The sequence below is a fragment of the Oncorhynchus mykiss genome, chromosome 21 (genome assembly GCF_057628025.1).
Source record: "Oncorhynchus mykiss isolate SJ-2025 chromosome 21, ASM5762802v1, whole genome shotgun sequence".
Taxonomy (NCBI): Eukaryota; Metazoa; Chordata; class Actinopteri; order Salmoniformes; family Salmonidae; genus Oncorhynchus; species Oncorhynchus mykiss.
Genome location: NC_143042.1, coordinates 11,381,079 through 11,404,536, shown reverse-complemented (window position 1 = coordinate 11,404,536; position 23,458 = coordinate 11,381,079). Strand labels below are relative to the sequence as shown.

Below are 23,458 nucleotides of genomic sequence, written 5' to 3'. Positions count from 1 at the left end.
AACCTACACCAGCCAGAGGAAGAGAGTCATGGTAAACAAACCTCCACCAGCCAGAGGAAGATAGTCATGGTAAACAATTCTCCACCAGCCAGAGGAAGATAGTCATGGTAAACAAACCTCCACCAGCCAGAGGAAGAGAGTCAAAGTCATGGTAAACAAACCTCCACCAGCCAGAGGAAGAGAGTCAAAGTCATGGTAAACAAACCTCCACCAGCTAGAGGAAGAGAGTCAAAGTCATGGTAAACAAACCTCCACCAGCAAGAGGAAGAGAGTCAAAGTCATGGTAAACAAACCTCCACCAGCCAGAGGAAGAGAGTCAAAGTCATGGTAAACAAACCTCCACCAGCCAGAGGAAGATAGTAATGGTAAACAAACCTCCACCAGCCAGAGGAAGAGAGTCAAAGTCATGGTAAACAAACCTCCACCAGCCAGAGGAAGATAGTCAAAGTCATGGTTAACAAACCTCCATCAACCAGCCAGAGGAAGAGAGTCATGATCCTCCATCCTTCATTGAGGCTTGTCGCCATTTTCCAGTGTATTTCGTGACTGTGTGACTATTATTTTGTGACTGATTTATTGTGTGACAGTGTGGCTGTATTATTGTGTGACTGTGTGCAAACCGTCCTCATTATCTCAACTAACAGCCACGCACTACCAATCTCCAGAGATATCCTCTTATGAACACAAACTGTGTGTGTGTGTGTGTGTGTGTGTGTGTGTGTGTGTGTGTGTGCGCGTTGCAAGGTGCCGAATAGAGCAGGAATCTACATAGCCGAGGCAACAGGCTTGTTTAATGATAAAACACATTAATAACGATGACACGCAGTGGCTCAGTGAGTGCATCAGAGCTGAAAAGACTCAAATGGAAGACATCAAATTATGCGTGAATGCCTCCATTACATTCAACAAATTACATTTAGCATCTAGACACCCACTCTCTGTATCCCACAACCTTTTCTGTTCAACAATCGCTCTCTCTTACACTTCCAAACACACACACACACACACTATCCAAAGATCCTAGGATCTCTCCCTTGCAAAAAGCATACAGTCCATTAACCACCACTAGAGTATAAACTCTCCAAACAAACAGCCCCTCTTGATGATAAACCGTCTCAATGCAAATATCTCATATTTAGATCTTTTTCCACTTGACTGCCAGTATATCTGTTGAGCTGTGAGCTGTTTGACGTAAGACAGATGGGAATCCCATGTCTGTTTTAGAAAAGTCTGCTCTACCTAAATGTCTCTCAAAAAATGAGCAGTTTTGTGCTCATGTAGATCGTCACAACTCTCCAGATAAAATCGAAGTAAAAAGATTTCCTTTAAGCGTCTCCATGCACCCCTGTAGTGCAGCCCGAGCTGCGTTGCCTCAGCAGTTTAGCATGTTAAACACTGTAACCGTTCATTACCATTAGTCCTCCTGTCTTCTGCATTCAAAGGCTTTACTCAACAAAGATGCCCATGTTTGTTTGTGTTTTGTTTCTGGCTCATGCAAATTTGCATATTTTATGAATATTCATTTTCAACAGGGACTTGGGGACTTGAGATGGCGACACTAGGGCGGAGCTGAAATATTACCATTTTCCGGAAGCGCCCCCTCTTCGTTTTGATCAGAATTCATCATTGTGAGACGGGTGGAAGTCACGCTTGAATTAACTGTGGGAAGCCTCTGGCTATTGGAGAGATGTGTTACCTCTCTCTCTCTGAGGGGTTGGGGTAAATGCGGAGGACACATTTCGGTTGAATGCATTCAGTTGTGCAACTGACTAGGTATCCCCCTTCCCCTTTCCTATCCATCTTTCATTTCCTCTTGTTTTGGTTCCTTCTTGTTTGCTGGAAGTAGCAGCTTTTTGTTCACTTTAGATCCTGTCTCTCTTGCCAGTTGTGTTCCTCTGATCCCCTCTCACATGCAGGCCTGACTGGCAGACAAGTGACAGCAGCCTGTCCCTCTAGCCTCACACTGTTAGCACCTCAGTCATCTCCATATCTCTCTCTCCTCATCTCCTTCTCTCACTCTCTCTCGCTCTCTCTCTCTCTCTCTCTCTGTACCTTTATCAGCTCTCTCTCGAAAGCTTCCAATTTAGATCAGCCCTCCTAATTGAAGAGACAATTGAGGAGACGTTGGTGAAAGCACCTTGAGACACTAGTTCATTAAATCAGGTCTGAAAGACAGCATTTGCGTACGCCTTGGGGAGTTTGGTCGGGCTTTTGATTAAAGCGCTGCCGCTCCCCTCGGACGTGCTCTCTGGTTTTCTCTCTCTATCACTCATTCCCTGTACACAGGCAGTGTGTTCATATGTTTATGCTACTTTCTTTCAGCTATGGAGCATTGTTTTGATGTCAGTCATAGGAAACTGAGTGGACGACGGAGGTTATCACAAAGGACTGATAGTTTTCAACGTGAGTGTCAGTGCCAAGGACAGTGAGGCTAAATGATGAATATTAACATTATAGATGCATGAATAGTGTCGAAGGGCTCCAAGGATTTCATTAACTGCAGGGCCATATCAATATGTTAAACCCACAACGTTATGCAAACACCAGCTCCAATGTGCTCTTTAGCTCTGACAGTGGAAGCTTGACTGTGTCTTGACTTCACTATTATAGGTGCAAAATATTCTACTGCAGAACTTTAAAGGCCACAGGCTTACTTTTAACATCACTCAATACTTTTTGGAATCAAACTTTGACTCTATACTTCTGACTTACCAACCATGAATTTGCAATGAATCAGCAACTGAAAATGTTGAACTTAACCTGAAAGTAGAAAAAGTATTGAACTGAAAGAACAAACCAACCCTAAGAGGACTGATTTAAAATGATAGTACTGTTATCACTCAATCGATTTTAGAATCTTTGTTTTGAGCAGTGAAGACCCATCTACAATACAGTATGTTCATTCAAACCGACACATTCACAGAACAGGGGAGGCTGCTGAGGGGAGAACGGCTTATAATAATGTCTGGAATAGAGCAATGGAATGGCATCAAGCACATATAATTCATGTATTTGATATCATTCCACTTATTCTGCTCCAGTCATTACCACGACCTCCCCAATTAAGGTGCAACCAATCTTCTGTGTCACAGAGACACCACTTCCACAATCATACCCACCCCCTCCTCAACGACAGCTTGGCATTACAATGCGAAGAGTTTCAAAGCGCGAGACAAGATGGAACCAGCCTGGTTAAAGCTGCTAGAGGACAAGATGTAACCAGCCTGGCTAAAGCTGCTAAAAGAACAAGATGGAACCAGCCTGGTTAAAGCTGCTAGAGGACAATATGTAACCAGCCTGGCTAAAGCTGCTAGAGGACAAGATGTAACCAGCCTGGCTAAAGCTGCTAGAGGACAAGATGGAACCAGCCTGGTTAAAGCTGCTAGACGACAAGATGGAACCAGCCTGGTTAAAGCTGCTAGAGGACAAGATGTAACCAGCCTGGCTAAAGCTGCTAGAGGACAAGATGTAACCAGCCTGGCTAAAGCTGCTAGAGGACAAGATGTAACCAGCCTGGCTAAAGCTGCTAGATGACAAGATGTAACAAGCCTGGATAAAGCTGCTTGAGGACAAGATGGAACCAGTCTGGCTAAAGCTGCTAGAGGACAAGATGTAACAAGCCTGGCTAAAGCTGTTAGAGGACAAGATGTAACAAGCCTGGCTAAAGCTGCTAGAGAACAAGATGGAACCAGCCTGGCTAAAGCTGCTAGAGGACAAGATGTAACCAGACTGGCTAAAGCTGCTAGAGAACAAGATGGAACCAGCCTGGCTAAAGCTGCTAGAGAACAAGATGTAACCAGACTGGCTAAAGCTGCTAGAGGACAAGATGTAACCATCCTGGCTAAAGCTGCTAGAGGACAAGATGTAACCATCCTGGCTAAAGCTGCTAGAGGACAAGATGTAACCATCCTGGCTAAAGCTGCTAGAGGAGATATAAATCTGTCAGTCACCTCTAATCCTATACTACTTTCATACCCATTTAAACCACCATCCCAGGCCTATTCTATTCCCTTGCGTGAACCATGGGTTATCAATTTGTGGGAGCTGTTCTTTGTTGTGCCCTGAGTGGCACCACTCAGGACATAAGGGAATAGAACATGGAAACCAGCGTCCCAAATGGCCTTTTGACATTCCAAGCATAACCATGTCTAGGCAGTGTCTCTACCCTTTCCTTATTAGAGTCAGGGGTACCTAGGTGTCTTTACTCAATGCACCAAGGTCCTCTAGAAAACTAGCCTGTAAAAGACAGAGACAAGACAGTAAGCTGGGTGAGGGAACGAGGCTTAGGTGAAGATTACGACATACACAAAAGCCAACAGTAGTAAATTCCCTTCGCTTAGTGTCTCACCTCAGCTTACCCTGACAAGAGATTGCTACTGTGTGTGGGATATATAATACCAATGCAGTGGAGGCTGGTGGGAGGAGTTATAGGAGGATGGGATGATTGTAATGGCTGGAATGGAATTAATGGAACAGAGTCAAACATGTGATTTCCATATATTCCATTCCAGGTATTACAATGAACCTGTCCTCCTATAGCTCCTCCTGAGGCGGTCCAAAAGCATATTGGTTGGTGTTCCCTTAAACAAAGTAAATGCCTGTCCTGTGTCGCATTGATTTCAGTCCTCCACACAACCTATATTTTTCAGTTCCTTTTCAGATAATTAAAACTTTTAGTTTGTAATCACTAACCTGTTCGCTTTGGTACAAGTGAATTGTGGCTGGTTATTTTCAGTCGTTTTCCCTTGTCACTGACGTCCTAATTGACTCCAGATGTACCCACATGCTAGTAGCAGGTGTGTGGAGTGAACAAATTAGTGCTTGTGCCCAAAATTCAAACACCTTTTCCAAGTTGTTTTTATGAATATATTCCACAAGCACCTGTCTGAGGTTAGATATCCATAGAGGGGGATTTGAATTCAATAGGAAAGTATTCCTCTATTGTACTTGTGTGTGGATGAGCAATATATTCTGTTCAGTTGTTTCTGTTTGTTAGATGGAAATATCCAGATTGGAGTTAACATTGAACATTGAAGTGTAGATAAACAGCCGGGGATGATGTCGTGTCTGTGCTGATCTGTCTGGGTGGATAGTAGTCTAGACTAAACAGGATTCAAAATGTTCTTTGAGCTCTCGATCAATAACTGCATTTTAATAGCCCTCAAAGGTTATTCAAGTTCATGTGATTTGATCGTAAGCAAGTTGTTGGAGCAGGTCCTTAGCTTGGAGTATGAAGATGGGGAACTGAAGGCAACCTTAATATCGGCATCAGGAATAAGTTAGTACATTTTGACGACATACAGTAAATGTCTACACGTTGGTGGTATATAGTGGGTGTGCTAAATTATACCTTTTACCATCCTTCCTATGATTAAAACCTAATCTTCCTCTCCCACCAAGTGTTAGAGTGCTCATGTATCTTAACCTTTACTATTATACCGTGACATATTCATTTATAAAGCATTTCTCATATAGACCTACAGAAGCTTTTGTGTTAAATACACCCCAATACTCCACCATGAACAAAATGCTCTTACGGTTACAGAACAGATTTAGTTCATTTTGATGGGGCTTCCAACTGTATGACGTAGAGATCCAATTGCTTTTAAGTACTTTGGGCACCGACTGGAGTCAACTGACAGACAGCAGAAGGCTCTCATGATCTGTAGTAGTAGCAGGCACACAGCAACCTCTCTCCCCCTCCATTCTGTTGTGTAATCCTAAACGAGCACCAGGCCTTTGTTCAATAGGCAACCTTTATGGAACGTTGCAAGTAGAAAGTCAAGAATAGAGCGGACGATATTCCTTCTTCTACAGAGGCGTGTTTGTTCTACAGTTTATATTTCTATCCGTTTCTATTTCTTCCAAAACGTTGTGACTTGCTGAATGCAGCCCACATCCCTTCTCTCATGAAATACTGAATAGGCTCTACTGTCTTCCTCTGCTAATACAGGCTGCAATGGCCTTGTGCTTCATCATGCTTACAGCTCTCTGCCTTGCTTGGCTTCCACACATCTGGAGTCTCTTTTGTGTCTTAGTATAGCGGGTGTTTCCATTGATTTCTCTTCATAATATTTCTTGTTCTAGCGGCTTAAATTATATCTATGGTCACAACTTCACTGAGACCTCCATGTGTAGGAGTTTTTTGTCTCTTGAGAGAACGGCTTTTGTTGCATTCAAAGTCATGGAAACGCTTGAGTTCTAGTCCTTCTCATTAACTACACACTGCCCTCTTCTGGGCTGTCCTAAGTACTGCCTGGAGAAATGAGGACCAGTGTTATAATATTTATGAGAGTTACTGTAAAATGTAAAATCCTCCCAGTGATAGAGGGCTACTGTATGATTTCATATATAGGACATTTCCAGTCATTCATAAACAGGCAGGCTCAGTACCATGGCTGAATAATATGTTTGTGACAGATCATGTAGTCCCTTATGCATGGACTATGAAGGACTTGTTGTGTCTGGCATGTTAAGGGTGTTCTGTGCCCTGAGGCGAAAACAATTCATCTATGATAACAAATCATTTTGGCGGGCTTTGATTTAACACCAAGTCTCCAATGAGCCTGAATCATTCAAATATCAGTCCTATGAGACGCTGATCAAATGTGAGTAGTGGAGGAACAGGAATTTGACACTGGTGCTTCTCCTGAGTGCCCGCCATTTTGGATTAGACACTAAACAACAAAGACAGACAACACAGTCTGAATGGATAAATACATTTGGCCATAGTGCCCAATCAATCAAAATTCAGTAAGTACGCGACAGTAGTCAAAGCAGAATGATCACCCGCCGTGGTACAAGCACCAGATTGTCATGAGAGAGAGAGGCTCACGTCTGCCATGTACATTTAATAGTCTAATTTCTCTTCCAGAGAGTCTTATTCTAGTGTCTGTCGGCAAACAAACACTGCATTCCCTCTGAGCACAGATGTCAGTTCAACGTTTAGTTTTGATTGACATGTGGTTGAGTTGTCAACTAACGTAAATTCAACGTGAAATCCACAAAATAGTTCACCATGTCATTGGATTTAGCTTTAAAAAAAATCTGAAAAAATGATGACATTTCCTAACATTGATTACTGTTTTTCAAACCCAATCAGTTTTCCACATTGATTCAACATCATCACATTGAATTATTTGGTTGAACTGAAGTGGAAACATTATTGATTCAACCAATTTTTTGCCCAGTGGGTGTGTGTGTGTGTGTTCTGAATATGGAGCCAGAAACCCATTCCAAGATATTTACAGGCACGTGGATGGAGCGCTGTCTCTATTTAACTTCTTGCACTTCTATTTCTGACTTTCTGCTAATTTAAATGAATTACACCATCTGTCATTAGGGGCTAGATGCACTATATCCCTGGTTTCAGAGACAGTTTTATTTTCAGCTCCCCGGGATGCAGAGAGGGAGGTTATTTATTGAAAATGGTGAGTGTGAACAGATTGGACAACCCTGTTACGTCAAGGACATGACTCCAAGCCAAAACAAGTCAATGTTATTGCATTGTCTTCGGGGCTATTTGGATGGAGGGCCATGGGATGGGCCATGCCTCCAGTATACAAGTATATTCCTCAAATCCTGTGTTTCTCCAACGTTTTCTGTAAGCTATGGTTTTTCCTACTTAAGGGTCTGATGACAATATACTGTAACTAACTTTAAAACTGACAAAAAGATTCATGTCAGCGAACCATCAGAGGTACCGGTCAGCATCATCCCTGGGGCCGATGCTTGTCCCAGAACCGGAGGTTGAGAAACATTGCTCAAACGTTTCTTGCCCAGGGACCCCCTCCCAGGCCAACCGGCGACACAAAGACGTGCGTCTTGTCTTATCATCAGGTGAATGATAATGGCAAGTAGAAGTAATCAACGTTTTAAAATGAAAAGACTTGGTAGACAGGTTCGTTATTGTGACCTCCCCACAGTTCACTGGAAGAGGAAGTGGAAACTCTAAGAGAGCTTCGAAGCTAATTTCCAACAATTCTACACAGTTTTACATGGAGCTGGGACAATTTTGCAGTTTTAAATTTATTGCAATTCTATGCATTTTGCAATGGATAATGCTGTGTTCTTCTTATAAAAAATTATAACAAAGTCAATGGGCAGGTGCTCTGAATGGCCTTTAACTTTTCGCTGACTGTCTAGCTTTTATTTGATGGTTAGTTCTAAATTCTCAAAGATAATTAAAAATATATACAGTACCAGTCAAAAGTTTGGACACCTACTAATTCAAGGGTTTTTCTTTATTTTTACTTTTTTCTACATTGTAGAATGATAGTGAAAACATCTAAACTAGGAAATAACACATATGGAATCATCCAGTATTCAAAATGTATTTTAGATTTTAGATTCTTCAAAGTAGCCACCCTTTGCCTTGATGACAGATTTTTTTGGCATTCTCTCAACCAGCTTCATGGAATACATTTCAATTAACAGGTGTGCCTTGTAAAAAGTTCATTAATGGAATTTTCTTAATGCTTTTGAGCCAATCAGTTGTGTTGTGACAAGGTAGGGGAGGTATACAGAAGATTGCCCTATTTGGTAAAAGACAAAGTCCATATTCTGGCAAGAACAGCTCAGATAAGCAAAGAGAAACGACAGTCCATCATTACTTTAAGACATGAAGGTCAGTCAATCCAGAACATTTCAAGAACTTTGAAAAGTGTGGTCGCAAAAACCATCAAGCGTTATGATGAAACTGGCTCTCATGAGGACCGCCACAGGAAAGGAAGACCCAGAGTTAGGATAAGTTCATAAGATTTACCAGCCTCAGAAATTGCAGCCAAAATAAATGCTTCACAGAGTTCAAGTAACAGACACAACATAAACTGTTCAGAGGAGACAGTGTGAATCAGCCCTTCATGGTCGAATCGCTGCAAGGAAACCACTACTAAAGGACACCAATAAGAAGAAGAGACTTGCTTGGGCCAAGAAACATGAGCAATGGACATTAGACAGGTGGAAATCTGTCCTTTGGTCGGATAAGTCCAAATTTGAGATGTTTGGTTCCAACCGCCGTGTCTTTGTGTGACGCAGAGTAGGTAAACGGATGATCTCCACAGGTGTGGTTCCCACCGTGAAGCATGGATAATGAAGTGTGGTGGTTCTTTGCTGGTGACATTGTCAGTGATTTATTTAGAATTCAAGGCACACTTAAACAGTATGGCTACCACAGCAGTCTAAAGCGATACGCCATCCCAGCTGGTTTGCGCTTAGTGGGACTATCATTTGTTTTTCAACAGGACAATGACCCAACACACCTCCAGGCTATATAAGGGATATTTGACCAAGAAGGAGAGTGATGGAATGCTGCATCAGATGACCTGGCCTCCACAGTCACCCGACCTCAACCCAATTGAGATGGTTTGGGATGAGTTGGACAGCAGAGTGAAGGAAAAGCAGCCAACAGCTGCTCAGCATATGTGGGAACTCCTTCAAGACTCTTGGAAAAGCATTCATCATGAAGCTGTTTGAGAGAATGTCAAGAGTGTGCAAAGCTGTCATAAAGTCAAAGGGTGGCTACTTTGGAGAAAGTGTGCAAAGCTGTCATCAAGGTCTATCTTCAAGGTAAAATATATTTGATTTGTGTAACACTTTTTTGATTACTACATGATTCCATATGTGTTATTTCATAGTTTTGATGTCTTCACTATTATTCTACAATGTAGAAAATATAAAAAGTAAAGAAAAACCCTTGAATGAGTGAGTAGGTGTGTCCAAACTTTTGACTGGCACTGTATATAGTTCAATATCTTTTCTGAATGCTTTGTATCTGGTTTTGGTCAGTTAAGTTGTATGTAAGAATGCTGTTCATTGACTATAGCTCAGCATTCAACAACATAGTACCCTCCAAGCTCATCATTAAGAGCGAGGCCCTGGGTCTGAACCCCGCCTGTGCATTTGGGTCCTGGACCTCCTGACAGGCTGCCCCCAGGTGGTGAAGGTAGGAAACAACATCTCCACTTTGCTGATCCTCAACACTGGGGCCCCACAAGGGTGCGTGTTCAGCCCCCTCCTGTACTCCCTGTTCACCCATGACTGCTTGGCCATGCACGCCTCCAACTCAATCATCAAGTTTGCAGATGACGCAACAGTAGTAGGCTTGATTACCAACTTTTATTTTATTTTATTTATTTAACGTTTATTTAACCAGGAAGGGCTCATTGAGATTAAAATCTCTTTTTCAAGAGCGCCCTGGCCAAGATAGGCAGCACCAAGTCATTACAAAAAAACATGAAAAACTACAAGTAATCTAGTAAAAACCATTGAATTCACAAAAGTATAAAACAGCAACTTAAAAACATTGACAGGTCAGGGAATCAGCCTCAAAATCCTTCATCAGTGATTTAAAAACACCAATCGGGACAAGTGCTTCCAGTTTAAAAGTATTTTGTAAGGTGTTCCAAGACGATGGCGCAGAGTATATAAAAGCCCTTTTACCAAATTCAGTTCGGACATTTGGAACAGTTAGCAGGATAAAGTCCAGCAAACGAAGAGAGTACCCACCACATTTCTGAACAATAAAAATGCACAAATAAAAAGGTAGTAAACCCAAAATGGCTTTGTAAATAAAAGTTTTCCAGTGACTGAGCCTACGAGTGACTAGAGAAGGCCAGCCAACCCTGGTATACAAAGTGCAGTGGTGCGTAAGGGTTTTGCAGTTTAAAATCAATCTCAAAGTGTCATGGTAAAGAGTGTCAATTGATCTCAAACACTGAGCGGAAGCGTTCATATATAAAATATCCCCATGGTCTAGTAAAGGCATAAATGTAGCTGATACTAGCCTCCAACAACGACGGGCTCCTGGAGTGTGGTGTCAGGAAAATAACCTCTCACTCAACATCAACAAAACAAAGGAGATGATCATGGACTTCAGAAAACAGGGAGCACCCCCCTATCCACATCGACGAGACACCAGTGGAGAAGGTGGAAAGTTTTAAGTTTATCAGGGTATACATCACTGGCAAACTGAAATGGTCCACCCACACAGACAGTGTGATGAAGAAGGCGCAACAGCGCCTATTCAACCTCAGGAGGCTGAAGACATTTGTCTTGTCACCTAAAACCCTCACAAACGTCTACAAATGCTCAATTGAGAGCATCCTGTCTGGCTGTATCAGCACCTGGTACGGCAATTGCACCGCCCACAACCGCAGGGCTCTCCAGCGGGTGGTGCGGTCTGCACAACGCATCACCGGGGGCAAACTACCAACCCTCCAGGACACCTACAGCACCCGATGTCACAGGAAGGCCAAAAAGATCATCAAGGACAACAACCACCCGAGCCACTGCCTGTTCAATCCACTATCATCCAGAAGGCGAGGTCAATACAGGTGCACCAATGCTAGGGCCGAGAGACTGAAAAACAGCTTCTATCTCAAGGCTATCAGACTGCTAAATAGCCATCAGACTGTTAAATAGCCATCACTAGCACAAAGAGGCTGCTGCCAACATACATATTTGAAATCATTGGCCACTTTAATAAATGGAGCACTAGTCACTTTAATAATGTTTACATATGTTGCGTTACTTATCTCATATGTATACACTGTATTCTATACTATCTACTGTATCTTAGTCTATGTTACTCAGACATTGCTCACCCATGTATTTATATATTCTTAATTCCATTCCTTTACTTAGATTTGTGTGTATTAGGTATTTGTTGTGAAATTGTTAGATATTACTTGTTAGATATTGCTGCACTGTCGGAACTAGAAGCACAAGCATTTCGCTACACCCGCAATAACATCTGCTAAACACGTGTATGTGACCAATCAAATTTGATTTATTTTATTTTATTTAGAGATATAGGGATACCTGATCTGTTGCATGATCTGCTAGTCTGTAGATATAGGGATACTAGAACTTTTGGATGATCTGCTAGAGATATAGGGCTGTAGAGATATAGGGCTAATAGAGCTGTTTGATGAAGAGCATGCAGCCAGCCAGCCACTGTCGAAAACATGTGCAGCAGAGCCATGAGAGATCCAACGCCTCGGGCCCTGTGACGTCAGTCAGCAGAGAGGGTTGATGGGAATTCGATACACAGCAACGCTGCCTAATTTATTCCACAATAAAACCGACAGAAGCTTGTTTGTCTGTTTCTGTGTGCAATGGCTGTGGAATGTACTGCAGTATATGCACACATTATTTACTGATGCTGAAAGATTCATCTGAGAAAAATGATTTGTCGTTGCATTGATTTGTCGTTTGATATTTGTACGCACTGTATGAAGTTAAGTCCAGCCTTTATTATGAAAATGTTCCAGCAGCCTAAAAGTGTTATTAGTTAGCTGGCAGTGGAGGCTGCTGAGGGGAGGACGGCTCATAATAATGGCTGGAATGGAGTCAATGGAATCAACCAATGATATGGAATAATGTCATTCCATTGACTCCATTCCAGACATTATTATGAGCAATCCTCCCCTCAGCAGCCTCCAATGCTAGCTAGGTATTTTCAATGTTATCGTCTCAAGCCATACTAATCAGAAATATTCTGTCATGAAACAATTAGTGTCTCCTTGGCACATTTGAATCAGAGTACCACACATAAAATACAACATCAACTCTACGTCTTAGTCAGCTTTAGCTACTCCCATTGCCAAAACCAAAGGTCCCAAACATGCACGCACGCACACACACACACACACACACACACACACACACACACACACGAGTAAAAGCGTTTACATGTGATATTCCCGCCTCTGTTTGTTTTCAGAGGCTATTTCATTTATTCTCCTTACTGAGGATCTGCCAACCCTGTCTACCAACTTCATCTGTTCACATCACTGGCCTCGTCCCTTTCAACATGCTATCCCCATCCATCACACATGTATTGTTATCCTGGTTCCCAAATGGCACCCTACTCCTATATAGTGTACTACTTTTGACCAGGACCCCTGGGGATAGGGTGCCATTTGGGATGTACACCCTGTTAACCCACCAACATGAGTATCTGTAACGTATACGCAGGGAGTCAGGAAGCAGGTGCAGAAGGTGAGTTTAATAATAAACATGACAATAATACAAAACAGAAGCTGCACACTGAACGTAAACAAAACCAACAGTGCCTGATGAATGAGGCAACTGAGGGCTATATGAACGGAGAGTTATCAGGGTGATGATGAAGTCCAGGTGTGCTTAACGATGGGGAAGACGTGTGCGCAATGATGGTTGCCAGGTGAACGCAGTGTGGGTTGCCAGGTGAACGCAGTGTGGGTTGCCAGGACCGATGGTTAGTATAACCTAAATACATGTTTCTTTCCAAAGGACAACTTGCAAGTACATTGAGGAGCTCTTATTTGCTATAGAGTGCTCATAGCTTTCCACTTTCATCCTCCTCAAAGGGAATAACAAAACTCCTGGGAGCCAGCATACGACAACCTCCACTCAATCCCTATGTTTTTTTCTCAGAAAAACAAAATGTTTCTGGCAGTGTCCCATCACTGTCTCTGGTCATGGTGGGATTCAAGATAGTTTCCGGCCACCTGCTCACAGACACAGCACAGCCCAGAGCATTGACCGGGCCCTTTCAACATGACACAGAACATTACGCCAGACTGGGCAGAAACACACTCCTTTTCCGTGAGTTGAAGTGTGGTTTATTGTGCAACGTGCCATGCCTTCTCTGACCACCTTTGTCACATTGAACTGGGTCACACAGACAAACAGGTAATGGCATATGTGGTTTCCCCCTCAGAGAATACATCACAACAGATTGGTATGCAAAAACTGAAGAACTCATTTCAAATCACATGTTTTTTTTATGATCTTGACCTGTCTGTCTGGGTGTGTGTTTGTATAGTTATCTAATACCGTTTTCACACTACTGAGTCAAACCAAGCTGAGCTGTACTGGGTTGGCCTGGTTACACATCCAGCATAGTTGCAGAAATTGGTTGTTAACTGGGTTTGGGAGTAAGTGATTACATGTAATCTAATTATAAAAACAACTACAACTAATCCGTTACCAGCTAAAATATTGTAATCAATTTCAAAAAAGTAGACGATTACTAATTGGATTACATTTAAATTCAGAAAGGATGTTTGCAAAAAAAACATGACAACTTTCTATTTTCTCAATGACATTCAATCCAGCATTGAAAACAGGCACAATTTAAGTTTGTTCCACCTGAGCGAATCAGAGACCACTATGACGTCACATCAAATGCGTTTGAGGGATCTTTTTCATCTTCTTCTAATGCCTCTTAAGGGGAAAGTAATCCAAAAGTAATCAGATTACGTTACTCTGTTTGGGTAATCCAAAAGTTATGTTACTGATCATTTTGGACAGGCACTGTAACTAGTAACTCTAACGGCTTATATTTAGAAAGTAACCTACCCAACTCTGGTTGTTGATGCCAGTTTAGCTGTTGGCTCCTTCTCACAACAGTCTGACAGTGTCCACAGTGCAGCATCAGTGTTCAGCTCACAATGCACTGGTCCATTTAGCCCCCAGGGGCTCTCTCCGAGCAGCTCCAGGGGTGTCTGGCCTGGAAGGGGGAGGACAAAAAAGCCCCCTCAACCAGCAGACTCAAATCACCAGGGGCAGTACCCAGTTACATGTATGGGGCAAACCGTTAGTGTTCATCCGAGGGGTACGAGAAACAAGCTTGCTTCAACAATTTCCTCTACCTGCCCGACTACCTTTCTCTCTGGACCTTGGTTTCTCCCACTTTTCCTGAGGAGAATATGGAGTGTTGGTTCACTAACACAAGTAGATCACCCCTGAACTTCGTTGGAATCTATGTTTCTCTGCCTTTTGAAACATGGATGTGTTTCTCTACCTTTTTGAAACATGGAGGTTTTTCTCTACCTTTTTGAAACATAGATGTGTTTCTCTACCTTTTTAAAACATGGATGTGTTTCTCTGCTTTTTAAAACATGGATGTGTTTCTCTGCCTTCTGAAACATGGAGGTGTTTCTCTGCCTTTTGAAACATGGAGGTGTTTCTCTGCCTTCTGAAACATGGAGGTGTTTCTCTGCCTTTTGAAACATGGAGGTGTTTCTCTGCCTTTTGAAACATGGAGGTGTTTCTCTGCCTTCTGAAACATGGAGGTGTTTCTCTGCCTTCTGAAACATGGAGGTGTTTCTCTGCCTTCTGAAACATGGAGGTGTTTCTCTGCTTTTTAAAACATGGAGGTGTTTATCTGCCTTCTGAAACATGGAGGTGTTTCTCTGCCTTTTGAAACATGGAGGTGTTTCTCTGCCTTTTGAAACATGGATGTGTTTCTCTGCTTTTTAAAACATGGATGTGTTTCTCTGCCTTCCTAAACATGGAGGTGTTTCTCTGCCTTCTGAAACATGGAGGTGTTTCTCTGCTTTTTAAAACATGGAGGTGTTTATCTGCCTTCTGAAACATGGAGGTGTTTCTCTGCTTTTTAAAACATGGAGGTGTTTCTCTGCCTTCTGAAACATGGAGGTGTTTCTCTGCCTTCTGAAACATGGAGGTGTTTCTCTGCCTTTTGAAACATGGATGTGTTTCTCTGCCTTCTGAAACATGGAGGTGTTTCTCTGCCTTCTGAAACATGGATGTGTTTCTCTGCCTTCTGAAACATGGATGTGTTTCTCTGCCTTCTGAAACATGGAGGTGTTTCTCTGCCTTTTGTATAAGGTCAGGAGAATTTGAGCTATTGGTAAAAAAAAGAGTAAAGTTCTAATGAGCCATCCCATTCTCTGGTGTTAGTGTAGACCGGCTGTCTCTCACTATGAGCTGTGGACAGAATACTAATGTATGACTAATGGGGTGTCTGTCTCTCGCTCTCGCTCTCTCCTTCTCCATCCAGCTTCCTCTCTCTTTCTCAATCTTTCTTCCTCCATCTCCCTTGTTCTCCTTTCTCCCTCTCTCTCCATCTTTCTTCCTCCCTCTCCATCGTTCTCCTCTCTCCGCTCTCTCTCCTTCTTTCTCTCTCTTTCTTTCACTCTCTTCCTTTCTCTCTCATTTCTCTCTCCTTCTTTCTCTCTCTCCCTCTCTCTTCATCTCTCCCTCTCTCTCTTCATCTCTCCCTCTCTGTCTCTCCTTCTTTCTCTCTATCCCTCTCTCCACAACAAACACAGTATGTGTGAGAGCCATAATCCACCACATTGAAGACGCAACTTCAAGCACATTGAAGATTGTTTCCTTAGTGAGGGATTTGCAAAGGGATTTCTGAGCCACACAAGTCAGTCTGGGGGAATTTAGTGGGAGGTTTAATGAGAACAGGGATAAAAAGCATTCTTGAACATCCCCCTGAGGCGCTGCTGATGGCAACCCTCCTCATAATTGTTGTGATCCTGAAGCTCTGATCACCTATTGGTGGGTACAAGCACCGCTTTGGTCTTAGCTCCATAGAGTGGGCTTACCTAATCCCCCCCTAGCCATTCTATGTGGTAAAGTTATCAAATCATTCTCTCACTCCTGAATGCATCCCTCAAAGAAATAAAAACATCCCAGAACGCTATCAGCTTGTGAACGTCTCCACAGAGTCCGATTAAAACCTGGTGAGATTTAAATGGAGTGGGATTAAGCTCTATCTTTAGTGTACAAAGTCTGATTGCATTTGACTTTAACAAGGACTTTGAAATATAGCTTTTTGCAACATCTCCAATTCAGGCAACTTTAAAAACAGCCGTCATCCATAACTGATGCAGATAAAAAAAATTAAAAAACACGTCCAGAACAAAGATAAGAGGATATCTGGCATTGATTGCAGACTTGATCATGGACATGCAACGTATGCTCCTGTTTTTAACAATAATTGATCAAGTCAGAGACCAATCCAAACAGATTATTGACAAAAGGATTGGCTCGAATGTCATTTGTGATGATGGTCTGTTGGCAACATCCTTACATTCATCATAAACATTCATCCATCCGCTAGCTACACAGAAGTGCGGGGTTTCGAAATCATCTACGCATCACAGTATATCGACTATAGGCTGTCTAACTTTATTCCATCAGAACTTTCCATTTGAGCCGTGCAATGCCTTGTCATTAGGCTATTATCCCCATTCCACTGCATCTCTCATTTGCATTAGCCATCCTATTAGCAGTGAGGATGGAATAAGAAAACAAAGTGGTGGAATTCTGCAGGATACTGCTCGCGCTCAGTTAATCTTTCCATTCACCTTGAGTGGACTGGCCACAGCAGTGGAAATGGCTCTCAGTTTTGTCTGTCTGTACAAACTACCTGTCAAGGGCAGACAGACTGACAGTCCCCTAAGGACGGACTATGGTTCATCAAACCAATACGGGGAGTATTCTTGGTGGGTGTCTCGATCATTTTCTGTATTTCCTTTTTAGCCCTGCACTGTTTACGCCTGACGACAGTCTCCTTTCTGATTAACAGTGGCCATTATATTGAATAAAATCCTCTACGGTGGATCGAAGTAACTCAGCCACAGTGCTAAAACGTGAGGTAAAATAAAATGAGATTAGCATTGATTGCCTTCATAGATTTTAACATTTAGATTTCTGCATTGGAGGCAGCACATACATTGTATGTCATGTTATTGTGCCCCCAAGGAGTGTTAAATGTTATATAGGCACCTCTATTGGCAGGAAATGTTGCTGAAAGGGACGTGGATAGTTTCATTTTCCCAATAGGCATAAAAGGACACATTTAATGTTGTTTGTAATGGATTGTTGCATTTATATAGTGCATTTAAATGCATCAGTAAGCATGTTCAGTACTTGGTGAGTTTCCCTAATACCATATGGAGAAAACTACTGGCCCTTCAGCACCACCTCCAACAACAGCAACCACACTTTCCTATGTGGTCTCCCATCCAGGGGTTAACCCAGCCCTACCCTGCTTAGCTTATGTAAACCAGTCAATTTTAACAATGCAATGTACTGTAAGGATAGATTTTATCATGCCCTCCTTTCATAAAATGTCACTATGTAGAATTTGCTTTATGATTGATGAATGGCTCTGAATCACACTTCTACACACCACATACAAGAATCCATAACGCCACATGACACAGATATGAAAGCATAGATCGCCCCCTTTCTCTCTCTCTCTCTCTCTCTCCCCCCCTCTATTTCTCTCTCTCTCTCCTCTTTCTCTCTTCCCCTCATCCCTTTCTCTCTCTCTTTCTCCTCCTCTCTCTCTCCCCCTCCCCCTCTTTCATTGTTCTCTCTCTATATCTCATCTTTCTCTCTCTGTCCTCTCCATCCCTCTATCTACTCTCTCTCTCTCCATCTCCCTATCTTCTCCCTCCTGTGTTCTCTCAGTTCATTAGACAAACACAAACAGGCTGGTCCCCCATGGCGTGGTAACTGCAGCCTGTACACACAAACACAGAACGTTTATCTCTCTCTCGCTCTCTCTCTTTCCTCTCTCTTTCCTCTCTCTTGCTCTCTCTTACTCTCTCTCTCTCTTTCCTCTCTCTCTCTGTCACTCTCTCTCTCTCTTGCTCTCTCGCTTTGCTCTCTCTCTCGCTTTGCTCTCTCTTTCCTCTCTCTCGCTCTCTCTCACTCTCTCTCTCTATTTCCTCTCTCTTGCTCTTTCCTCTCTCTCGCTCTTTCCTCTCACTCTTTCCTCTCTCTCACTCTCTCTCGTTCCTCTCTCTTGCTCTTTCCTCTTTCTCTCTTTCCTCTCTCTCGCTCTCTCTCTCTCTCTCTCTTGCTCTCTCTGCTCTCTCTCTTTGCTCTCTCTCTTTGCTCTCTATCTCTCTTGCTCTCTCTTGCTCTCGCTCTCACTCTTGCGCTCTCTCTTTGCTCTCTCCCTCTCTTTGCTCTCTATCTTTGTCCCTCTCTCTCTCTTTCTCTCTCTTTCCTCTCTCTCACTCTCTCTCGTTCCTCTCTCTTGCTCTTTCCTCTTTCTCTCTTTCCTCTCTCTCGCTCTCTCTCTCTCTCTCTCTCTCTCTCTTGCTCTCTCTGCTCTCTCTCTTTGCTCTCTCTCTTTGCTCTCTATCTCTCTTGTTCTCTCTTGCTCTCGCTCTCACTCTTGCGCTCTCTCTTTGCTCTCTCCCTCTCTTTGCTCTCTATCTTTGTCCCTCTCTCTCTCTTGCTCTCTCTTTTGCTATCTCTCTCTCTGTCCTCTCCCTCCCTCTCCATCCCTATATCTCTTTCTCTCCATCTCCCTATCTTCTCCCTCCTGTGTTCTCTCAGTTCATTAGACAAACACAAACAGGCTGTCATCCTATACACACTCAGACACCAGACTCCAAACTTCTATCAAACAGACACTGGACTCCAAACTTCTATCAAACAGACACTGGACTCCAAACTTCTATCAAACAGACACTGGACTCCAAACTTCTATCAAACAGACACTGGACTCCAAACTTCTATCAAACAGACACTGGACTCCAAACGTCTATCAAACAGACACTGGACTCCAAACTTCTATCAAACAGACACTGGACTCCAAACTTCTATCAAACAGACGCTGGACTCCAAACTTCTATCAAACAGACACTGGACTCCAAACTTCTATCAAACAGACGCTGGATTCCATACTTCTATCAAACAGACACTGGACTCCAAACTTCTATCAAACAGACACTGGACTCCAAACTTCTATCAAACAGACGCTGGATTCCATACTTCTATCAAACAGACACTGGACTCCAAACTTCTATCAAACAGACGCTGGATTCCATACTTCTATCAAACAGACGCTGGACTCCAAACTTCTCTCAGGGCAATAGTCACCTCATGAGGCAAGGATACTTGGACAGTAGGGCTATAATTCAACAGGATTGCAGGGAGGCTATATCTGCATTCTATTCCACAGTCACAAACATCTAACATTCAACTTGACTGATTACATACGCATGCATGGGAATGCACGCACGTGCAGGCACACACACACACATTCCCTGTCAGGTCACATATCGAGTTTTCCTTTCTTGTGTAATTGGTATGTACAGTAGACAGACATCAACACCCTGACCTATGACCTCACCAGCAGTGTGGGCCAATCAGACGGCAAGGGACGGTGCCAGGAGTATGCCGGCCAAGCTGTGACTGTGGGAGACTAATGAACTAATTGATCAGGGTGGAAGGCCTCTGGCCGTCACTGTTCCTCCGAGGATCATACAGCCAATGAGGCCGATACAAGGGCCAAACCACAGTACGTCACAGTCAGAGTCAGATATTCATATGACCACAGGCAAACTAGCTCTCCACAATACAGATACTCTCCAGACAGTTTATATTCATAACATTCCTAAGAATATATTATTTGGCCATTAGTGGAAAGGTGGTCTGAATCTGAAGTTCGATGTACGTGGTTATGTGATTCGAAGTCTGTCCCATCAAACACACACACACACACACACACACACACACACACACACACACACACACACACACACACACACACAGTAAGATAGACAAATACACGGACAGACACACGAACAGATGGACACAGACATGATTCACACAAAAATGCACCCATCAGATTCCCCACAACAAAAGTCATTGCCAGTGCCATCAAGGATGTTCCTCCCTACAAAGAGACTCTGTCATGTCAAGCAATGGGCCACTGGCTTTAAGGATGTTCAGTAAGCCAGAGATTGTTACGGTTTTGTTGTAATGAAATAGCCGTCTAATTGACATCTCAATTAGAATATGTGCATTTCCTCAATTGACAATTTAACTATTTAAACGACACAGGCCCTCAGCTCAGACTAAATCCCATGCCATGATTACCGATGGACTTTCTGAGAAGATTTGATGAAATAGAGAGCCAGTCATCTCTTAGTATCATAGTAGCCTCTTTTAGCTCTGCGATAGTGGACACTGTTGAACCTTATCTCTCTTATTGCAGGGTCCCAGCTGACGGCTCTAGTCTAGCTACAGTACCGAACAGCATACAGCCCATGCACTTCCGAGCTCAGCCTGGTCCCAGAACTGTTTGTGCTGTACTGCCAACTTCCTAGGTCGTCGATGGCACGACGAGAGCCAGTGAGGGCTATCCGGTGCAAACAGGGGAACGGCTACTCAGGGCCTAGACTGGGGTCCATCTCTGGTTTGGGTCTGGCAGCCCTCTCCCTCCCTCCCCAGACCCCATCTCTGTTCAGCCTACATGTGATGTGAGGGGTCAATGTGTACACCACATGAATGAACCAGCCACTCAATGTGGGGATCTTTGTGCATTTTCCTTATCCCTGCCACCCTCCCTCTCTCTCTCAGCCACTTACTCCCCATAGACCGGACCTGGCTCCTTTGAGAGTGCTTCCCTTCCCCACTGTGAAGCAGCCTTCTTAGGCATCTCACAGACCATTCTATACTTTATTGCTCCAGGTCTTCCATGGAGAGTGGTCATGTGACACAGCATTTGTATAGATGGGTGAAATGCATTGGCTTTGTGTTCCATGCTGAATAGCATCTCTCAGTGTCACACATGGAAATATCAAGTGTTTGAAATGTGAGGGGCAACTTAACATTGAGGGAAAGCAGGATCCGTAAAATGTGCCTTGCCTTATCTTCCTCAAATGCCAGCCCTTACATAATTGCCAGTGCACATTGACAAATGGGACTGGTTATGTGAGAGTTAGCTCACCCCCCTGGCTTCCATCCTGGCAGCTCAGCTCCACCTCGGGTCTCTCAATGAGCTTGACTTCCCACTGACCAAAGCTGGTTTCTCAAGCTCATCTCTCCGCCTATTGCCTCATGTTTAATCTCCCAGCTCTTTCATTAGGAACACACCATGTGTTACTTCTAAAGCAATGAAGTGGCCAAAGCTCATTTAAATCTAGATCGAGACCGGGACTCTTTTGTACACAGTAGGAATGCTAGAGATGTTGGTCGAAGTTGGGCTTCCTATACCAGGGGTGAACATAACTATGGCAACACAGGCGCAAGGTCTGCTCAACCATAGGAGTGCTACAATACCGATGCCCTCGGTTTCTCATTCCAGTCAGGCCTGACCCAAATTACAATATCCTGGGAAAAACACTGTCCCCAACAACACACATGCGCACGCACATGCACGGCCACGCACAAATACTCTCTGTCAAACACACTCACACACACTGCAAGCATAGGTCTTTATAAGAGGATACCAAACAGAGGCAATAAAATGACTAGTCTAATGATATGCTTGGAGAATGAAGGGTTATGTTCTGGTGGGCGTGCACCTCTGTAGAATTGTGAAACTTGACTGATGGAGTGATTCAAGCAGTTGTGCTACAATATGAAGAACAACTAAATATCGTTTTAGACTAGAGGAAACATAGATGTTCTTAGAAGTCTTGAAGTTTGCAACGATTCCTATAGCATACTAAGTATTTGGATAAATGCTACTCCCTTACTGTAATGCAAACACTAAATATTACAGGGAAATGGTAAACACAAAGCCCTGCAGCTCTCTCTGCTATTGTTATTTCCTCATGAGCTTGTTTTGAGCTTCATGTTCTTTACTGTTTTGTTTGTCTCTCATACGAAGCCTGAAAGGGAAATATATCCAGTTTAAATTATAAATCCTTTGTTAATGAAAAAAGAAGAGCTTTTATGTTCATATACCTGATTCTTCCACGTTCAGAACTGAATAAACCATAGAAAACACATGGACAATCAAGATGGTTTACATCAACAGCGTGCTGAAAGGGATACAAAAACAACACCCATAGCTTGTGGTGATTAGTATCTGCAACCATAAATTATAATAGAGGGGAAAAAAATCACAAAAAGGCTCTCGAGCTATACTTTGGTATGTCGCAGTGTTTAGTGTATTATTAGCCTGGGACGTGGCACGACATCCAAAACAAAGCAAGCCAGAGAACACTTACTACACAGAGAGTTAATAATGATGCTGCCAACTCAAAGACACCAGTTCCACTATCCCACAACACAAACACTCCCCCTACGCTCCTTCTGCCATCACTAATTGTACATATCTGTCTAGGCTACAGTTGGACTCATCTGATTGAGTCTCGGCCCATTCATACTCCACAGACTCTGTCTGCCTCTCACAGTTCTGAAATCTCCCTCCTCATCTCCGCCCCAATAGCTTCACACGCCACATCTCTCCTGGTCACCCAACTACCACCACACATCCAAGTGTGCACCTTGCTCCGGTTAGAAGTACTTACTTTGAACTGGAGGTCTGGTGGTTGTTCCAACGCTTTGCAATAGTTTGTGAACTCTCCTCTCATCTGCTCCTCACCCCTGCTGTCAGTCACTCTCTCTCTAATTCTCTCTCTACCTCCCTCTCTTTCTTTCACTTACTCTCTCACTCTTGTCTCTCCACAAGTCTGGGCAAACGATAGCTGTTTCCCACCCCTCTCTCTCTCTTTCTCTCACCCTCTCATTTCTGTTGCTGAGAGAGGAGGGCGTTCTGAAAAGCTTGGTTTCCTGACTCGTGATTAGGATCTCATTGCCACAAGGTCACTCCAGGGACGGCCCGCTTGGCAGGGGAGCAGCACTCAGAGAGAGAGAAGAGAGAAAGAGGGGGTAGAGAGGGAGACAGGAGGGAGGAGAGGGAGCACTTAGAGACAGAACTGGAGCTATGTAGTCA

General features: G+C 43.3%; 1 protein-coding gene across 2 annotated transcripts in view; it reads right to left on the bottom strand.

Annotated features, from left to right (window-relative positions):
- Nucleotides 1-23,224, bottom strand: part of LOC110499976 (pleiotrophin-A) — a 44,359-nt gene extending 21,135 nt beyond the window's left edge. The window contains exons 1-2 of one of the 2 annotated variants that reach the window (XM_036957225.2): nt 23,034-23,224; nt 14,347-14,497 (exon numbers count right to left, since the gene is read on the bottom strand). The gene's annotated coding sequence lies outside the window, so the exon portion shown is untranslated. The remainder of the gene's footprint in view (nt 1-14,346; nt 14,498-23,033) is intronic. The other variant, XM_021577060.3, reaches the window with a different exon arrangement.
- Between the last annotated feature and the right edge of the window lie 234 nt (nt 23,225-23,458).